Source organism: Globicephala melas, chromosome 21, assembly GCF_963455315.2.
Source record: "Globicephala melas chromosome 21, mGloMel1.2, whole genome shotgun sequence".
Taxonomy (NCBI): domain Eukaryota; kingdom Metazoa; phylum Chordata; class Mammalia; order Artiodactyla; family Delphinidae; genus Globicephala; species Globicephala melas.
In genome coordinates, this window is record NC_083334.1 from 16,528,937 (window position 1) to 16,540,819 (window position 11,883).

General features: G+C 37.4%; 1 pseudogene; it reads left to right on the plus strand.

The window, feature by feature from the left end:
* Window positions 1–11,279: 11,279 nt before the first annotated feature.
* LOC115839617 (SNRPN upstream reading frame protein-like) lies at window positions 11,280–11,524 on the plus strand (annotated as a pseudogene).
* The last annotated feature ends 359 nt before the right edge of the window (window positions 11,525–11,883 follow it).

Here is an 11,883-nt window from a genome sequence, read left to right on the forward strand (position 1 = left end):
AATATATACACTCAATAAATGTTAGACCAAAAATACTCTAGGTTAAAGAAAAACAGATTTCAGTGTACCTTTTCCATCAATTCTATAGAAGCAAGTTATACCTTAAAAAACTATCCAATGTAGGAAAAAAGTGTTCCTATTCCCTAACCAATGTCCATGGATTATTTTCCATAACAACTTAAATATGTACACTCCAAATCCCAATCCATGTAACTTTTGATACTATTGTTCCTTTCATATGTGGTGTCCCAAAGTGCTATCTGGATAGAAAGAAGCTTATAAAACAGAAAGGAAAGAGCATTTGTAGGTTGTAGATTCTCTTACAGCTGTCAGAGAAACATGGAGGCCTATTTCAGAGATTCTTTAAAAATATATTTCTGGCATAATCCTTTACTCTTTCAATAGAAAACTTCAAGTTTTGAGACTATGCTAAAAATGAGAAAGCGGAATCTGGACTTTTACACTTATTAACACTTCACAGCACAGTTCCATTTTTGTAATTCTGGAATAGCTCTTATTGTGCTCACCAAAGTAGGAGAGGCACACAAATAAGCATTTGAAGATACAAAGTTAAATGGGCAGTACAGAGCATTCATCACGGAGGAATCAACATAAAGCAAACGTATGGAAATGGAAAATTACTAGCTATGTTCCAAGAAATTGTTCCTGGAAATACGTTCCAGGTGAGCAAATTCCACTGCCAGTTTTGGGTGTGGAGTCCAACAGAACTGAGTCTGGACTGGCCCTCTCTGCCTTGTATCAGGAAATTTACCCCTCTTTGATTTAGTGTCTGTTTTGTACAGTGGGAGTAAGAATTCTTATAGTGTTGTGGCAAAGATGAAATACGGATAAATGAATATGAAGTTCTTGGCACGTTGTCCTAGCAAATAATGAGTTAAACAAACATACGCAATTATACTGATTATTATGAGTTGTTACAGTACACAGTTATATAGAGAAATAGGAGGATGTGAGCTAGTAAGTGGTTGGGTCCAATGGTGAAACTATCAGTTACAAGGTATACTATCAAATCTACTGAAATGGTTACTGAAATGGTTACTGAAATCTCAAGTATATGTTAGAAAAATGCTCAGAAGTCAAACCGTTCCAAGAAAAATCACTTGTGCCCATTATTAACTCATTATCATGGGCCCTTAAACATGCTCTCTCCTGATGTGGAATGTACTATCTGTGAGAGGGAAGGAGACACTTCCATTATGGGAAAACATGCTTTGGATTAGCACCTGGTAGAGTCACTGAACGCTAGTAAATTTTGCTTCATGCTCATTAAAGTGAAAAGCCAACAATGCTAGCTTGGATCCATTTCTGATACAGCAGATAACTAGCAAAATCACAAGCATTGTTAAAGCATTTCAACTAACATATACAACAAAGGCAGTAAACTGCTTTGAATGTCTCCTAAATAAAAATGACCTGTGTGTTTCCTATGTAAAAATGTCATTTTTCTTTAATGTGGAAAATTCTCCTAAGGAACAAGAGATGCCCACTGGCTTGACTTGCAGTTATGTCTCTTTTTATTCACTGTGCATGGTTACTGATAATTCTTAGCAAATGTGTTTAATTCAGATGATGTCATACTCAATTTTTTTATGAAGTTGTTCTTTGTACATCTCTTCCTAGATCCCAGATTACAAACTCTTCAGAGGCAGCACAACAATGTTTTGTGTTTCTCTACGTGCCAAAAGTAGTCATAATAGAGTTCATATGCACATGCAACAAATGTTACTTGAATAAATTGCACCTTTATCCAAAAGAGTGAAATATCCTTCCCAGTCATTATACTATCTCTACAGGGTGTTTTGCATATAAAGAATCTAAGAATTAATGAAATTAGATAAAAGACCTTGGAGTATCAGACACAGTGAAATTACCTCCAGTTACTAGAGTCTTAGAAAGTCTGCACCAAGAGAGTGTTTCAGAGATTCATGGGTAGAGGTTGTATAAAATTAACCACTAAGGTCCCTCAAAACTCTGAAATTCTATGATTAAATACTCTACCAATGCTATTTCACAAATATACCTTTTAATGGTCCTTAAGAGATCTTATTTTACTCATTTTTGAAAGGTCATTTAATTTTTTTGTTGCGGTTAATTTCTTTTTGAATTTTATTTTATTTATTTTTTTATACAGCAGGTTCTTATCAGTCATTCACTTTATACACATCAGTGTATACATGTCAATCCCAATCACCCAATTGATCACACCACCATCCCCACACGCCTCTGCTTTTCCCCTTTGGTGTCCACACGTTTGTTCTCTACATCTGTGTCTCACTTTCTGCCCTGCAAACCGGTTCATCTGTACCATTTTTCTAGGTTCCATATACATGCGTTAATATGAGATGTTTGTTTTTTTCTTTCTGACTTAATTCATTCTGTATGACACTCTCTAGATTCATCCACATCTCTACAAATGACCCAATTATGTTCCTTTTTATGGCTGAGTAATATTCCATTGTATATATGTACCACATCTTCTTCATCCATTCACCTGGCGATGGGCATTTAGGTTGCTTCCATGACCTGGCTATTATAAATAGTGCTGCAATGAACATTGGGGTGCATGTGTCTTTTTGAATTATGGTGTTCTCAGGGTATATGCCCAGTAGTGGGATTGCTGGGTCATATGGAAATTCTGTTTTTAGTTTTTGAAGGAACATCCATACTGATCTCCATAGTGGCAGTATCAATTTACATTCCCACCAACAGTGCAAGAGGGTTCCCTTTTCTCCACACCCTCTCCAGAATTTGTTGTTTGCAGATTTTCTGAGGATGACCATTCTAACTGGTGTGAGGTGATACCTCATTGGAGTTTTGATTTGCATTTCTCTAATAATTAGTGATATTGAGCAGCTTTTCATGTGTTTCTTGGCCATCTGTATGTCCTCTTTGGAGAAAGGTCTATTTAGGTCTGCTGCCCATTTTTGGATTGGGTTGTTTGTTTTTTTAGTATTGAGCTGCATGAACTGTTTATATATCTTGGAGATTAACACTTCGTCCGTTGATTCGTTTGCAAATATTTTTTTCCATTCTGAGGGTTATCTTCTGGTCTTGTTTGTAGCTTCCTTTGCTTTGCAAAAGCTTGTAAGGTTCATTAGGTCAGATTTTTTTATTATTGTTTTTATTTCCATTACTCTAGAAGTAGGAGGTGGATCAAAAAAGATCTTGTGATTTATGTCAAAGAGTGTTCTTCCTAAGTTTTCCTCTAAGAGTTTTATAGTGTCTGGTCTTACATTTAGGTCTCTAATCCATTTTGAGTTTATTTTTCTGTATGGTGTTAGGGAGAGTTCTAATTTCATTCTTTTATATGTAGCTGTCCAGTTTTCCTAGCACCACTTATTGAAGAGGCTGTTTTTTCTCCATTGTATATCCTTGCCTCCTTTGTCATAGATTAGTTGACCATAGGTGCATGGGTTTATCTCTGGGCTTTCTATCCTGTTCCATTGATCTATATTTCTGTTTTTGTGCCAGTACCATATTGTCTTGATTACTGTAGCTTTGTAGTATAGTCTGAAGTCAGGGAGTCTGATTGCTCCAGCGCTGTTTTTTTCCCTCAAGACTGCTTTGGCTATTCGGGGTCTTTTGTGACTCCATACAAATTTTAAGATTTTTTGTTCTAGTTCTGTAAAGAATGTCATTGGTGATTTGATAGGGATTGCACTGAATCTATAGATTGCTTTGGGTAGTATAGTCATTTTCACAATATTGATTCTTCCAATCCAAGAACATGGTATATCTCTCCATCTGTTGGTATCATCATTAATTTCTTTCATCAGTGTCTTATAGTTTTCTGCATACAGGTCTTTTGTCTCCCTAGGTAGGTTTATCCATAGGCATTTTATTCTTTTTGTTGCAATGGTAAATGAGAGTGTTTCCTTAATTTCTCTTTCAGATTTTTCATATTTAGCATATAAGAATGCAAGGGATTTCTGTACATTAATTTTGTATCCTGCAACTTTACCAAATGCATTGATTAGCTCTAGTAGTTTTCTGGTGGCATCTTTAGGATTCTCTATGTATAGTATCATGTCATCTGCAAACAGTGACAGTTTTACTTCTTCTTTTCCAATTTGTATTCCTTTTATTTCTTTTTCTTCTCTGATTGCCATGGCTAGGACTTCCAAAACTATGTTGAATAATAGTGGTGAGAGTGGACATCCTTGTCTTGTTCCTGATCTTAGAAGAAATGCTTTCAGTTTTTCACCATTGAGAATGATGTTTATTGTGGGTTTGTCATATATGGCCTTTATTATGTTGAGGTAGGTTCCCTCTATGCCCACTTTCTGGAGAGTTTTTATCATACATGGGTATTGAATTTTGTCAAAAGCTTTTTCTGCATCTATTGAGATGATCACATGGTTTTTCTTCTTCAATTTGTTATTATGGTGTATCACATTGATTGATTTGCGTGTATTGAAGAGTCGTTGCATCCCTGGGATAAATCCCACTTAATCATGGTGTATAATCCTTTTAGTATGTTGTTGGATTCTGTTTGCTAGTATTTTGTTCAGGATTTTTTCATCTATAGTCATCAGTGATATTTGTCTGTAATTTTCTTTTTTTGTAGTATCTTTGTTTCGTTTTGGTATCAGGGTGATGGTGGCCTCATAGAATGAGTTTGGGAGTGTTCCTTCCTCTGCAATTTCTTGGAAGAGTTTGAGAAGGATGGGTGTTAGCTGATCTTTAAATGTTTGATAGAATTCACCTGTGAGCCATCTGGTCCTGGACTTTTGTTTGTTGGAAGATTTTTAATCACAGTTTCAACTTCATTACTTGTGACTGGTCTGTTCATATTTTCTATTTCTTCCTGGTTCAGTCTTGGAAGGTTATACGTTTCTGAGAATTTGTCCATTTCTTCCAGGTTGTCCATTTTATTGGCATAGAGTTGCTTGTAGTAGTCTCTTAGGATGTTTTGTATTTCTGTGGTGTCTGTTGTAACTTCTCCTTTTTCATTTCTAATTTTATTGATTTGAATCCTCTTCCTCTTTTACTTGATGAGTCTGGCTAATAATGGTTTATCAATTTTGTTTATCTTCTCAAAGAACCAGCTTTTAGTTTTATTGATCCTTGCTATTGTTTTCTTTGTTTCTATTTCATTCATTCTGCTCTGATCTTTATGATTTCTTTCCTTCTGCTAACTTTGGGTTTTGTTTGTTCTTCTTTCTCTAGTTCCTTTAGGTGTAAGGTTAGACTGTTTATTTAAGATTTTTCTTGTTTCTTGAGGTAGGCTTGTATAGCTATAAACTTCCCTCTTAGAACTGCTTTTGCTGCATCCCATAGGTTTTGGATCGTCGTGTTTTCATTGTCATTTGTCTCTAGGTATTTTTTGATTTCCTCTTTGATTTCTTCACTGATCAATTGGTTAATTAGTAACATATTGTTTAGCCTCCATGTGTTTGTGTTTTTTACGTTTTTTTCCCTGTTAACTGATTTTTAATCTCATAGCGCTGTGGTCAGAAAAGATGCTTGATATGATTTCAATTTTCTTGAATTTACTGAGGCTTGATTTGTGACCCGAGTTGTGATCTGTCCCGGAGAATGTTCCATGCTCACTTGAGAAGAAAGTGTAATCTGCTGTTTTTGGTTGGAATGTCCTATAAATATCAGTTATATATCTGGTCTCTTGTGTCACTTAAAGCTTGTGTTTCCTTGATAATTTTCTGTTTGGATGATCTGTCTATTGGTGTAAATGAGGTGTTAAAGTCCCCCACAATTACTGTGTTACTGTCGATTTCCTCTTTTATAGTTGCTAGCAGTTGCCTTATGTATTGAGGTGCTCCTATGTTGGGTGCATATATATTTATAATTGTTGTATCTTCTTCTTGGATTGATCCCTTGATCATTATGTCATGTCCTTCCTTGTCTCTTGTAACATTGTTTATTTTAAAATCTATTTTGTCTGATATGAGTATTGCTACTCCATCTTTCGATTTCCATTTGCATGGAATATCTTCTTCCATCCCCTCACTTCGGTTTGAATGTGTCCCTAGGTCTGAAGTGGGTCTCTTGTAGACAGCATATATATGGGTCCTCTTTTTGAATCCATTCAGCAAGCCTGTGTCTTTTGGTTGGAGCATTTAATCCATTCACGTTTAAGGTAATTATCGATATGTACGTTCCTATGACCATTTTCTTAATTGTTTTGGGTTCGTTTTTGTAGGTCCTTTTCTTCTCTTGGGTTTCCCACTTAGAGAAGTTCCTTTAGCATTTGGTGTAGAGCTGGTTTGGCGGTGCTGAATTCTCTTAGCTTTTACTTGTCTGTATAGCTTTTGATTTCTCTATCGAATCTGAATGAGATCCTTGCCGGGTAGTGTAATCTTAGTTGCAGGTTCTTTCCTCTCATCATTTTAAGTATATCATGCCACTCCCTTCTGGCTTGTAGAGTTTCTGCTGAGAAATCAGCTGTTAACCTTTTGTGTTAATCATTTTTCTCTTGCTGCTTTCAATAATTTTTCTTTGTCTTTATTTTTTGGCAATTTGATTACTATGTGTCTCAGAGTGTTTCTCTTTCAGTTTATCCTGTATGGGACTCTCTGCACTTCCTGGACTTGGGTGGCTATTTCCTTTCCCATGTTAGGGACGTTTTCAACTATAATCTCTTCAAGTATTTTCTTGGGTCCTTTCTCTCTTTATTCTCCTTCTGGGACCCCTATAATGCAATGTTGTTGTGTTTAATGTTGTCACAGAGGTCTCTTAGGCTGCCTTCATTTCTTTTCCTTCTTTTTTCTTTATTCTGTTCCACATCAGTGAATTCCACCATTCTGTCTTCCAGGTCACTTATCCATTCTTCTGCCTCAGTTATTCTGCTATTGATTCCTTCTAGTGTATTTTTCATTTCAGTTATTGTGTTGTTCATCTGTGTTTCTTTGTTTTTAATTCTTCTAGATCTTTATTAACATTTCTTGTATCTTCTCGATCTTTGCCTCCATTCTTTTTCCGAGGTCCTGGATCATCTTCACTATCATTATTCTGAATTCTCTTTCTGAAAGGTTGCCTATCTTCACTTCATTTAGTTGTTTTCCTGGGGTTTTACCTTGTTCCTTCATCTGGTACATAGCCCTCTGCCTTTTCATCTTGTCTATCTTTCTGTGAATGTGGTTTTTGTTCCACAGGCTGCAGGACTGTAGTTCTTTTTGCTTCCACTGTCTGCCTTCTGGTGGATGAGGCTATCTAAGAGGCTTGTGCAAGTTTCCTGATGGGAGGGACTGGTGGTGGGTAGAGCTGGCTGTTGCTTTGGTGGGCAGAGCTCAGTAAAACTTTAATCTGCTTGACTGCTGATAGGTGGGGCTGGGTTCCCTCCCTGTTGGTTGTTTGGCCTGAGGTGACCCAACACTGGAGTCTACCTGGGCTCTTTGGTGGGGCTAATGACAGACTCTGCGAGGGCTCACGCCAAGAAGTTCTTCCCATAACTCCTGCTGCCAGTGTCCTTGTCCCCACGGTGAGCCACAGCCACCCCCGCCTCTGCAGGAGACCCTCCAACACTAGCAGGTAGGTCTGGTTCTGTCTCCCCTGGGGTCACTGCTCCTTCCCCTGGGCCCCAATGAGCACACTACTTTGTGTGTGCCCTCCAAGAGTGGAGTCTTTTTTTCTCCCAGTCCTGTCGAAGTCCTGCAATCAAATCCTGCTAGCCTTCAAAGTCTGATTCTCTAGGAATTCCTCCTCCCGTTGCTTGACCCCCAGGTTGGGAAGCCTGACGTGGGGCTCAGAACCTTCACTCCAGTGGGTGGGCTTCTGTGGTATAAGTGTCCTCCAGTTTGTGAGTCACCCACCCAGCAGTTATGGGATTTGATTTTATTGTGATTGTGCCCCTCCTACTGTCTCATTGTGGCTTCTTTGTCTTTGGATGTGGGGTATCTTTTTTGGTGAATTCCAGTGTTTTCCTGTCAATGATTGTTCAGCAGTTAGTTGTGATTCTGGTGTTCTTGCAAGAGGGCATGAGAGCACATCCTTCTACTCTGCCATCTTGAACCAATCTCCTGGGTTGTGGCGGCATTCTTGACTCACAGCCTGTCCTTTCAATTCACCTCCTGCTCTGCTGCCAGAATCACCTTGCTGGTTACCCTTCTGCATCACCCAAACATGCCCCAGGGCACAGCGAGGAAGCCCATTTAATTTTTTTAAGTGAGTTAATTAGTGAGCAAAATAATCTTGAGTGATTGCAGGTGGCAATACTACCCTATTACCCTACTAAAAGCTAAGGTGACACCAACTTAATTAAGGGTGACTGATAATTCTCCTTTATTACTACACCTGTATTCATATTTAGATACTTTTCATTAATGCTCTTGGGGGTCAGTTAAAAGATAAAGGGGAACTGAGCTCATTAATAAAATTTAGAAGTTGAGTTTCCAGGCTCTATATGCTAATTACTCTCTGCCACCACTAAGGCATTTTAACTCTGCATAGATGAACACACAAGCAATGAAAAGAGACTGTCTGGAAATGAACCTAGATGAACGAAAAAAAAGTAACACACAGAATAAACAAGATCAACAGTGCTGCCAATTCTTGTCTTGTCCCAGTGGTACTTTTAACTTATTAATGTTGGCTTATGCTGTTCTCGGCTGACCTGCTATTATAAAAGCCTCACTGTTTGGTAACCAAAGGGAAAAGCATTCTTATAGCTGATAACCTGATTATTACTTTTGAAAACAAGGGACATAGCAGGTAATGATCTTTCTGCATGGAACCTCTGCAATTTGTAATCACTCAAGCTTTCAGAATATAAAGATGTGACCTTGTGCTTCCTATATTGTGCAATGCTGATTGGTACAAGGAAAATGCCAATAGAATCCTCCTAATTGGCTCCCAACACAAATGGAGTGATCACCACGCAAATCATTAATAAAGATTCATTTCATTTACTCTAAATAAAGGAGCATTAACAAATGTCTTTTATTTGAATGTCCCTTTGCATATGTGTGTCTGTTATTTAAAAGTATGACCAGTTCATCTGGGAGATTGGGATTGACATATATACACTAATATGTATAAAATGGATAACTAATAAGAACCTGCTGTATAAAAAAATAAATAAAATAAAATTAAAAAATATATATATATATATTCCTCCTGTTCTTAAAACAATCCTCCTTTGTGATATGGTATCACAACATTAAAATAAAATCTTTTAGGGCTTCCCTGGTGGCGCAGTGGTTGAGAGTCTGCCTGCCGATGCAGGGGACACGGGTTCATGCCCCGGGCCGGGAAGATCCCACATGCCGCGGAGAGGCTGGGCCCGTGAGCCATGGCCACTGAGCCTGCGCGTCCGGGCCTGTGCTCCGCAACAGGAGAGGCCACAACAGTGAGAGGCCCACGTACCGCAAATAAATAAATAAATTAAATACAATCTTTTAAACCTTAAAAAAATAAAAAATAAAAAGTATGACCAGGTTTGACCCTGAAGCCTTTTTGTCGGTAATGTAAACTCTTGTTACATTTCTAGCTTTTTCCTGACATTAGCATTCCAGTTGAATGGTGATCATTAAATCAATTTTAACGTAATAATTGAGAGCATTCTTTGATTGCAGTTTTTAAAAAGGTGCACTACCCATGAATATTTCCTTCACGATGCTGAAAACTAGTGAAAATACTACACTGATAATTTTCTATTAAACAGGAAAATGAGAGTTTGACTATGACTTAATAACATCTTCACACTGTATGGAAGGTGATTTTCCATAGGAAAATTGACGGCATTTTATCTGTCCTGCATATTGTTGAAGGACCCTGTTCTCTCTTTAAACTTTCTTACGAAAAACTCACTTATTCCCTTGAAATCAGCACACGTTATGCAACCTTCAAATAATACCTCTTCTGGGGAACCTTTCCTGATATCCTCCAGAATGAATCTTCTCCTCCTTATGACACCTACCATTTTTTACTTTTTCTTTACAATTCACAGTTCTGAGGGGTATCATTCACTTAGACATGAACAGCAACCCCTGGAGTTGTGTAGCCACAATGTGCACAAAATAGGTAGCAGTCCTGAGGAGATTTACCTCATTCACCTTCTTGGTAATATTAGCTGGGAGCCAAAGTGTATCATTTAAGGCGATAAAAATCAAATTTTAGAAATATAAGCATATTTAACAGTAAAATAGCAAATACTAAATAAACGTTGATAATGCTATTGATTAAATTCCAGTAGTAAGAGGAAGGGAGGAAGAAGCAGAAAGTAGAAACAACTAATTTTAACACCAAGCAAATAGAGAAGCAACAAATACCATGTAAATTAATGGATGACTAAAAACACTATATAAAGCTATCATTTGAAAGGTAACCACTGAGCAATTATCCAAACCTAGCTACCAGAAAACCTTTTCACAAACAAATAAATTAGACTACATGGTGAAAAACTTCTGAAAATTTACAAACACATAAAATCTGACATAAGGCAGATGAAAAGACAATCATGATTATATCAGTGTAAATATAATACATATCACATGTGATATATATAAACAAATGTTACACAAATACAAACAAATCATTAAAACATTGCTGAAAGACACAAAAAAGAATCTGATCAGACTTCCAGGAAAGCCGTGCGATAAACTTGGCATATACATCTCTCCTCAGCAAAACCACCATTTAACTGGTAAATATTATAAAACACAAATGTTTAAAACCTCTGGAAATTGACCTAAGGGCATACCGCAAATCAGTAAGCATTTATTCAAGAAAAACTCCTAAACGTCGATAAGAACAGTGAGAATCGGTGACATTTCAGCCAGAACCTGCTCCCATTCCTTCCGCAACTTCATAATACAGAATGTCTACTCTATTTCTTGAGGCCAACAAGATGCGAGCTCCTTTAACACCACTCCCAGTCAAAAGGCTAAGATTTCACCCCAGGAGAGGCAGGTTGCCAGCATCTCTCACCTCAGTCACCGGCCCTCCTAGTGAAGAGGATTAGTCAAATCATGAGGCAAAGATGGAATATTTCAGTAAACGGTGTTCGAACCAGATAGACATATAAAAAAATGAAATTGAATCCATTTCTCATTTTACATACCAGAAAAAACTCTAAATAAAACAAAAATTTAAATAAAATAAAACCATTAAAGTAACATAAAATAATATGGAAGAATTCCTTTAAAACCGAAAGTGAATACAGCCTAACTATTTCTGAAAACCCAGAATCCTTAAAATACTAACAACTTACTACGTAAAGAAAAAAATTTCTATTTGGCCAGAAATAATAAGCAAAATTAAAGGGTATATGACAGCGCAGAGTGGAGCGGCTGCCAGAGATGCCTAACTTTGTGTTCTGAGGAGCGGCCAGCGTCAAGATGGAGCGGGCCAGGGACCGTTTACACCTGAGACGGACCACAGAACAGCACGTACCAGAGGTAGAAGTCCAAGCCAAACGGAGAAGAAGAGCCTCACTGAGCAACCAGGAGTGTCACCTGTACCCAAGGCGATCTCAGCAGTACCTGTGGTGGATTTCCAGGTGGAACTGAGACAGGCATTCTTAGCTGAGACACCAAGAGGTGATTAAAGCAGTATTGGAACACCCAGGTAGCTGATTCCAAGAGAGAAAACAAAACAAAACAAAACAGGTTAGAGTTGATGCAGTCATGATCAAGAATAAAGAACTAATTAAAGGGTAGCGTGTTTGGAGGTCATTTAATTATTTGGGATATGTTCAAAAAAATTCTTTTTTCTTAAAGGCTTCATACAAATAAACACATAGCAGAAAGTTTAAAAAAGTAAAAGCAGGATCTTAATGCTTTTACCCTGACACTTTTGTCATGTGTTACTTTCCAGACATTGTATAGTCCTTGCTTTTTAGGTAGTTTTATTCATATTTAACTTGTACTGATTTTCAACTTATCATATGAAAAATATTTCATTATA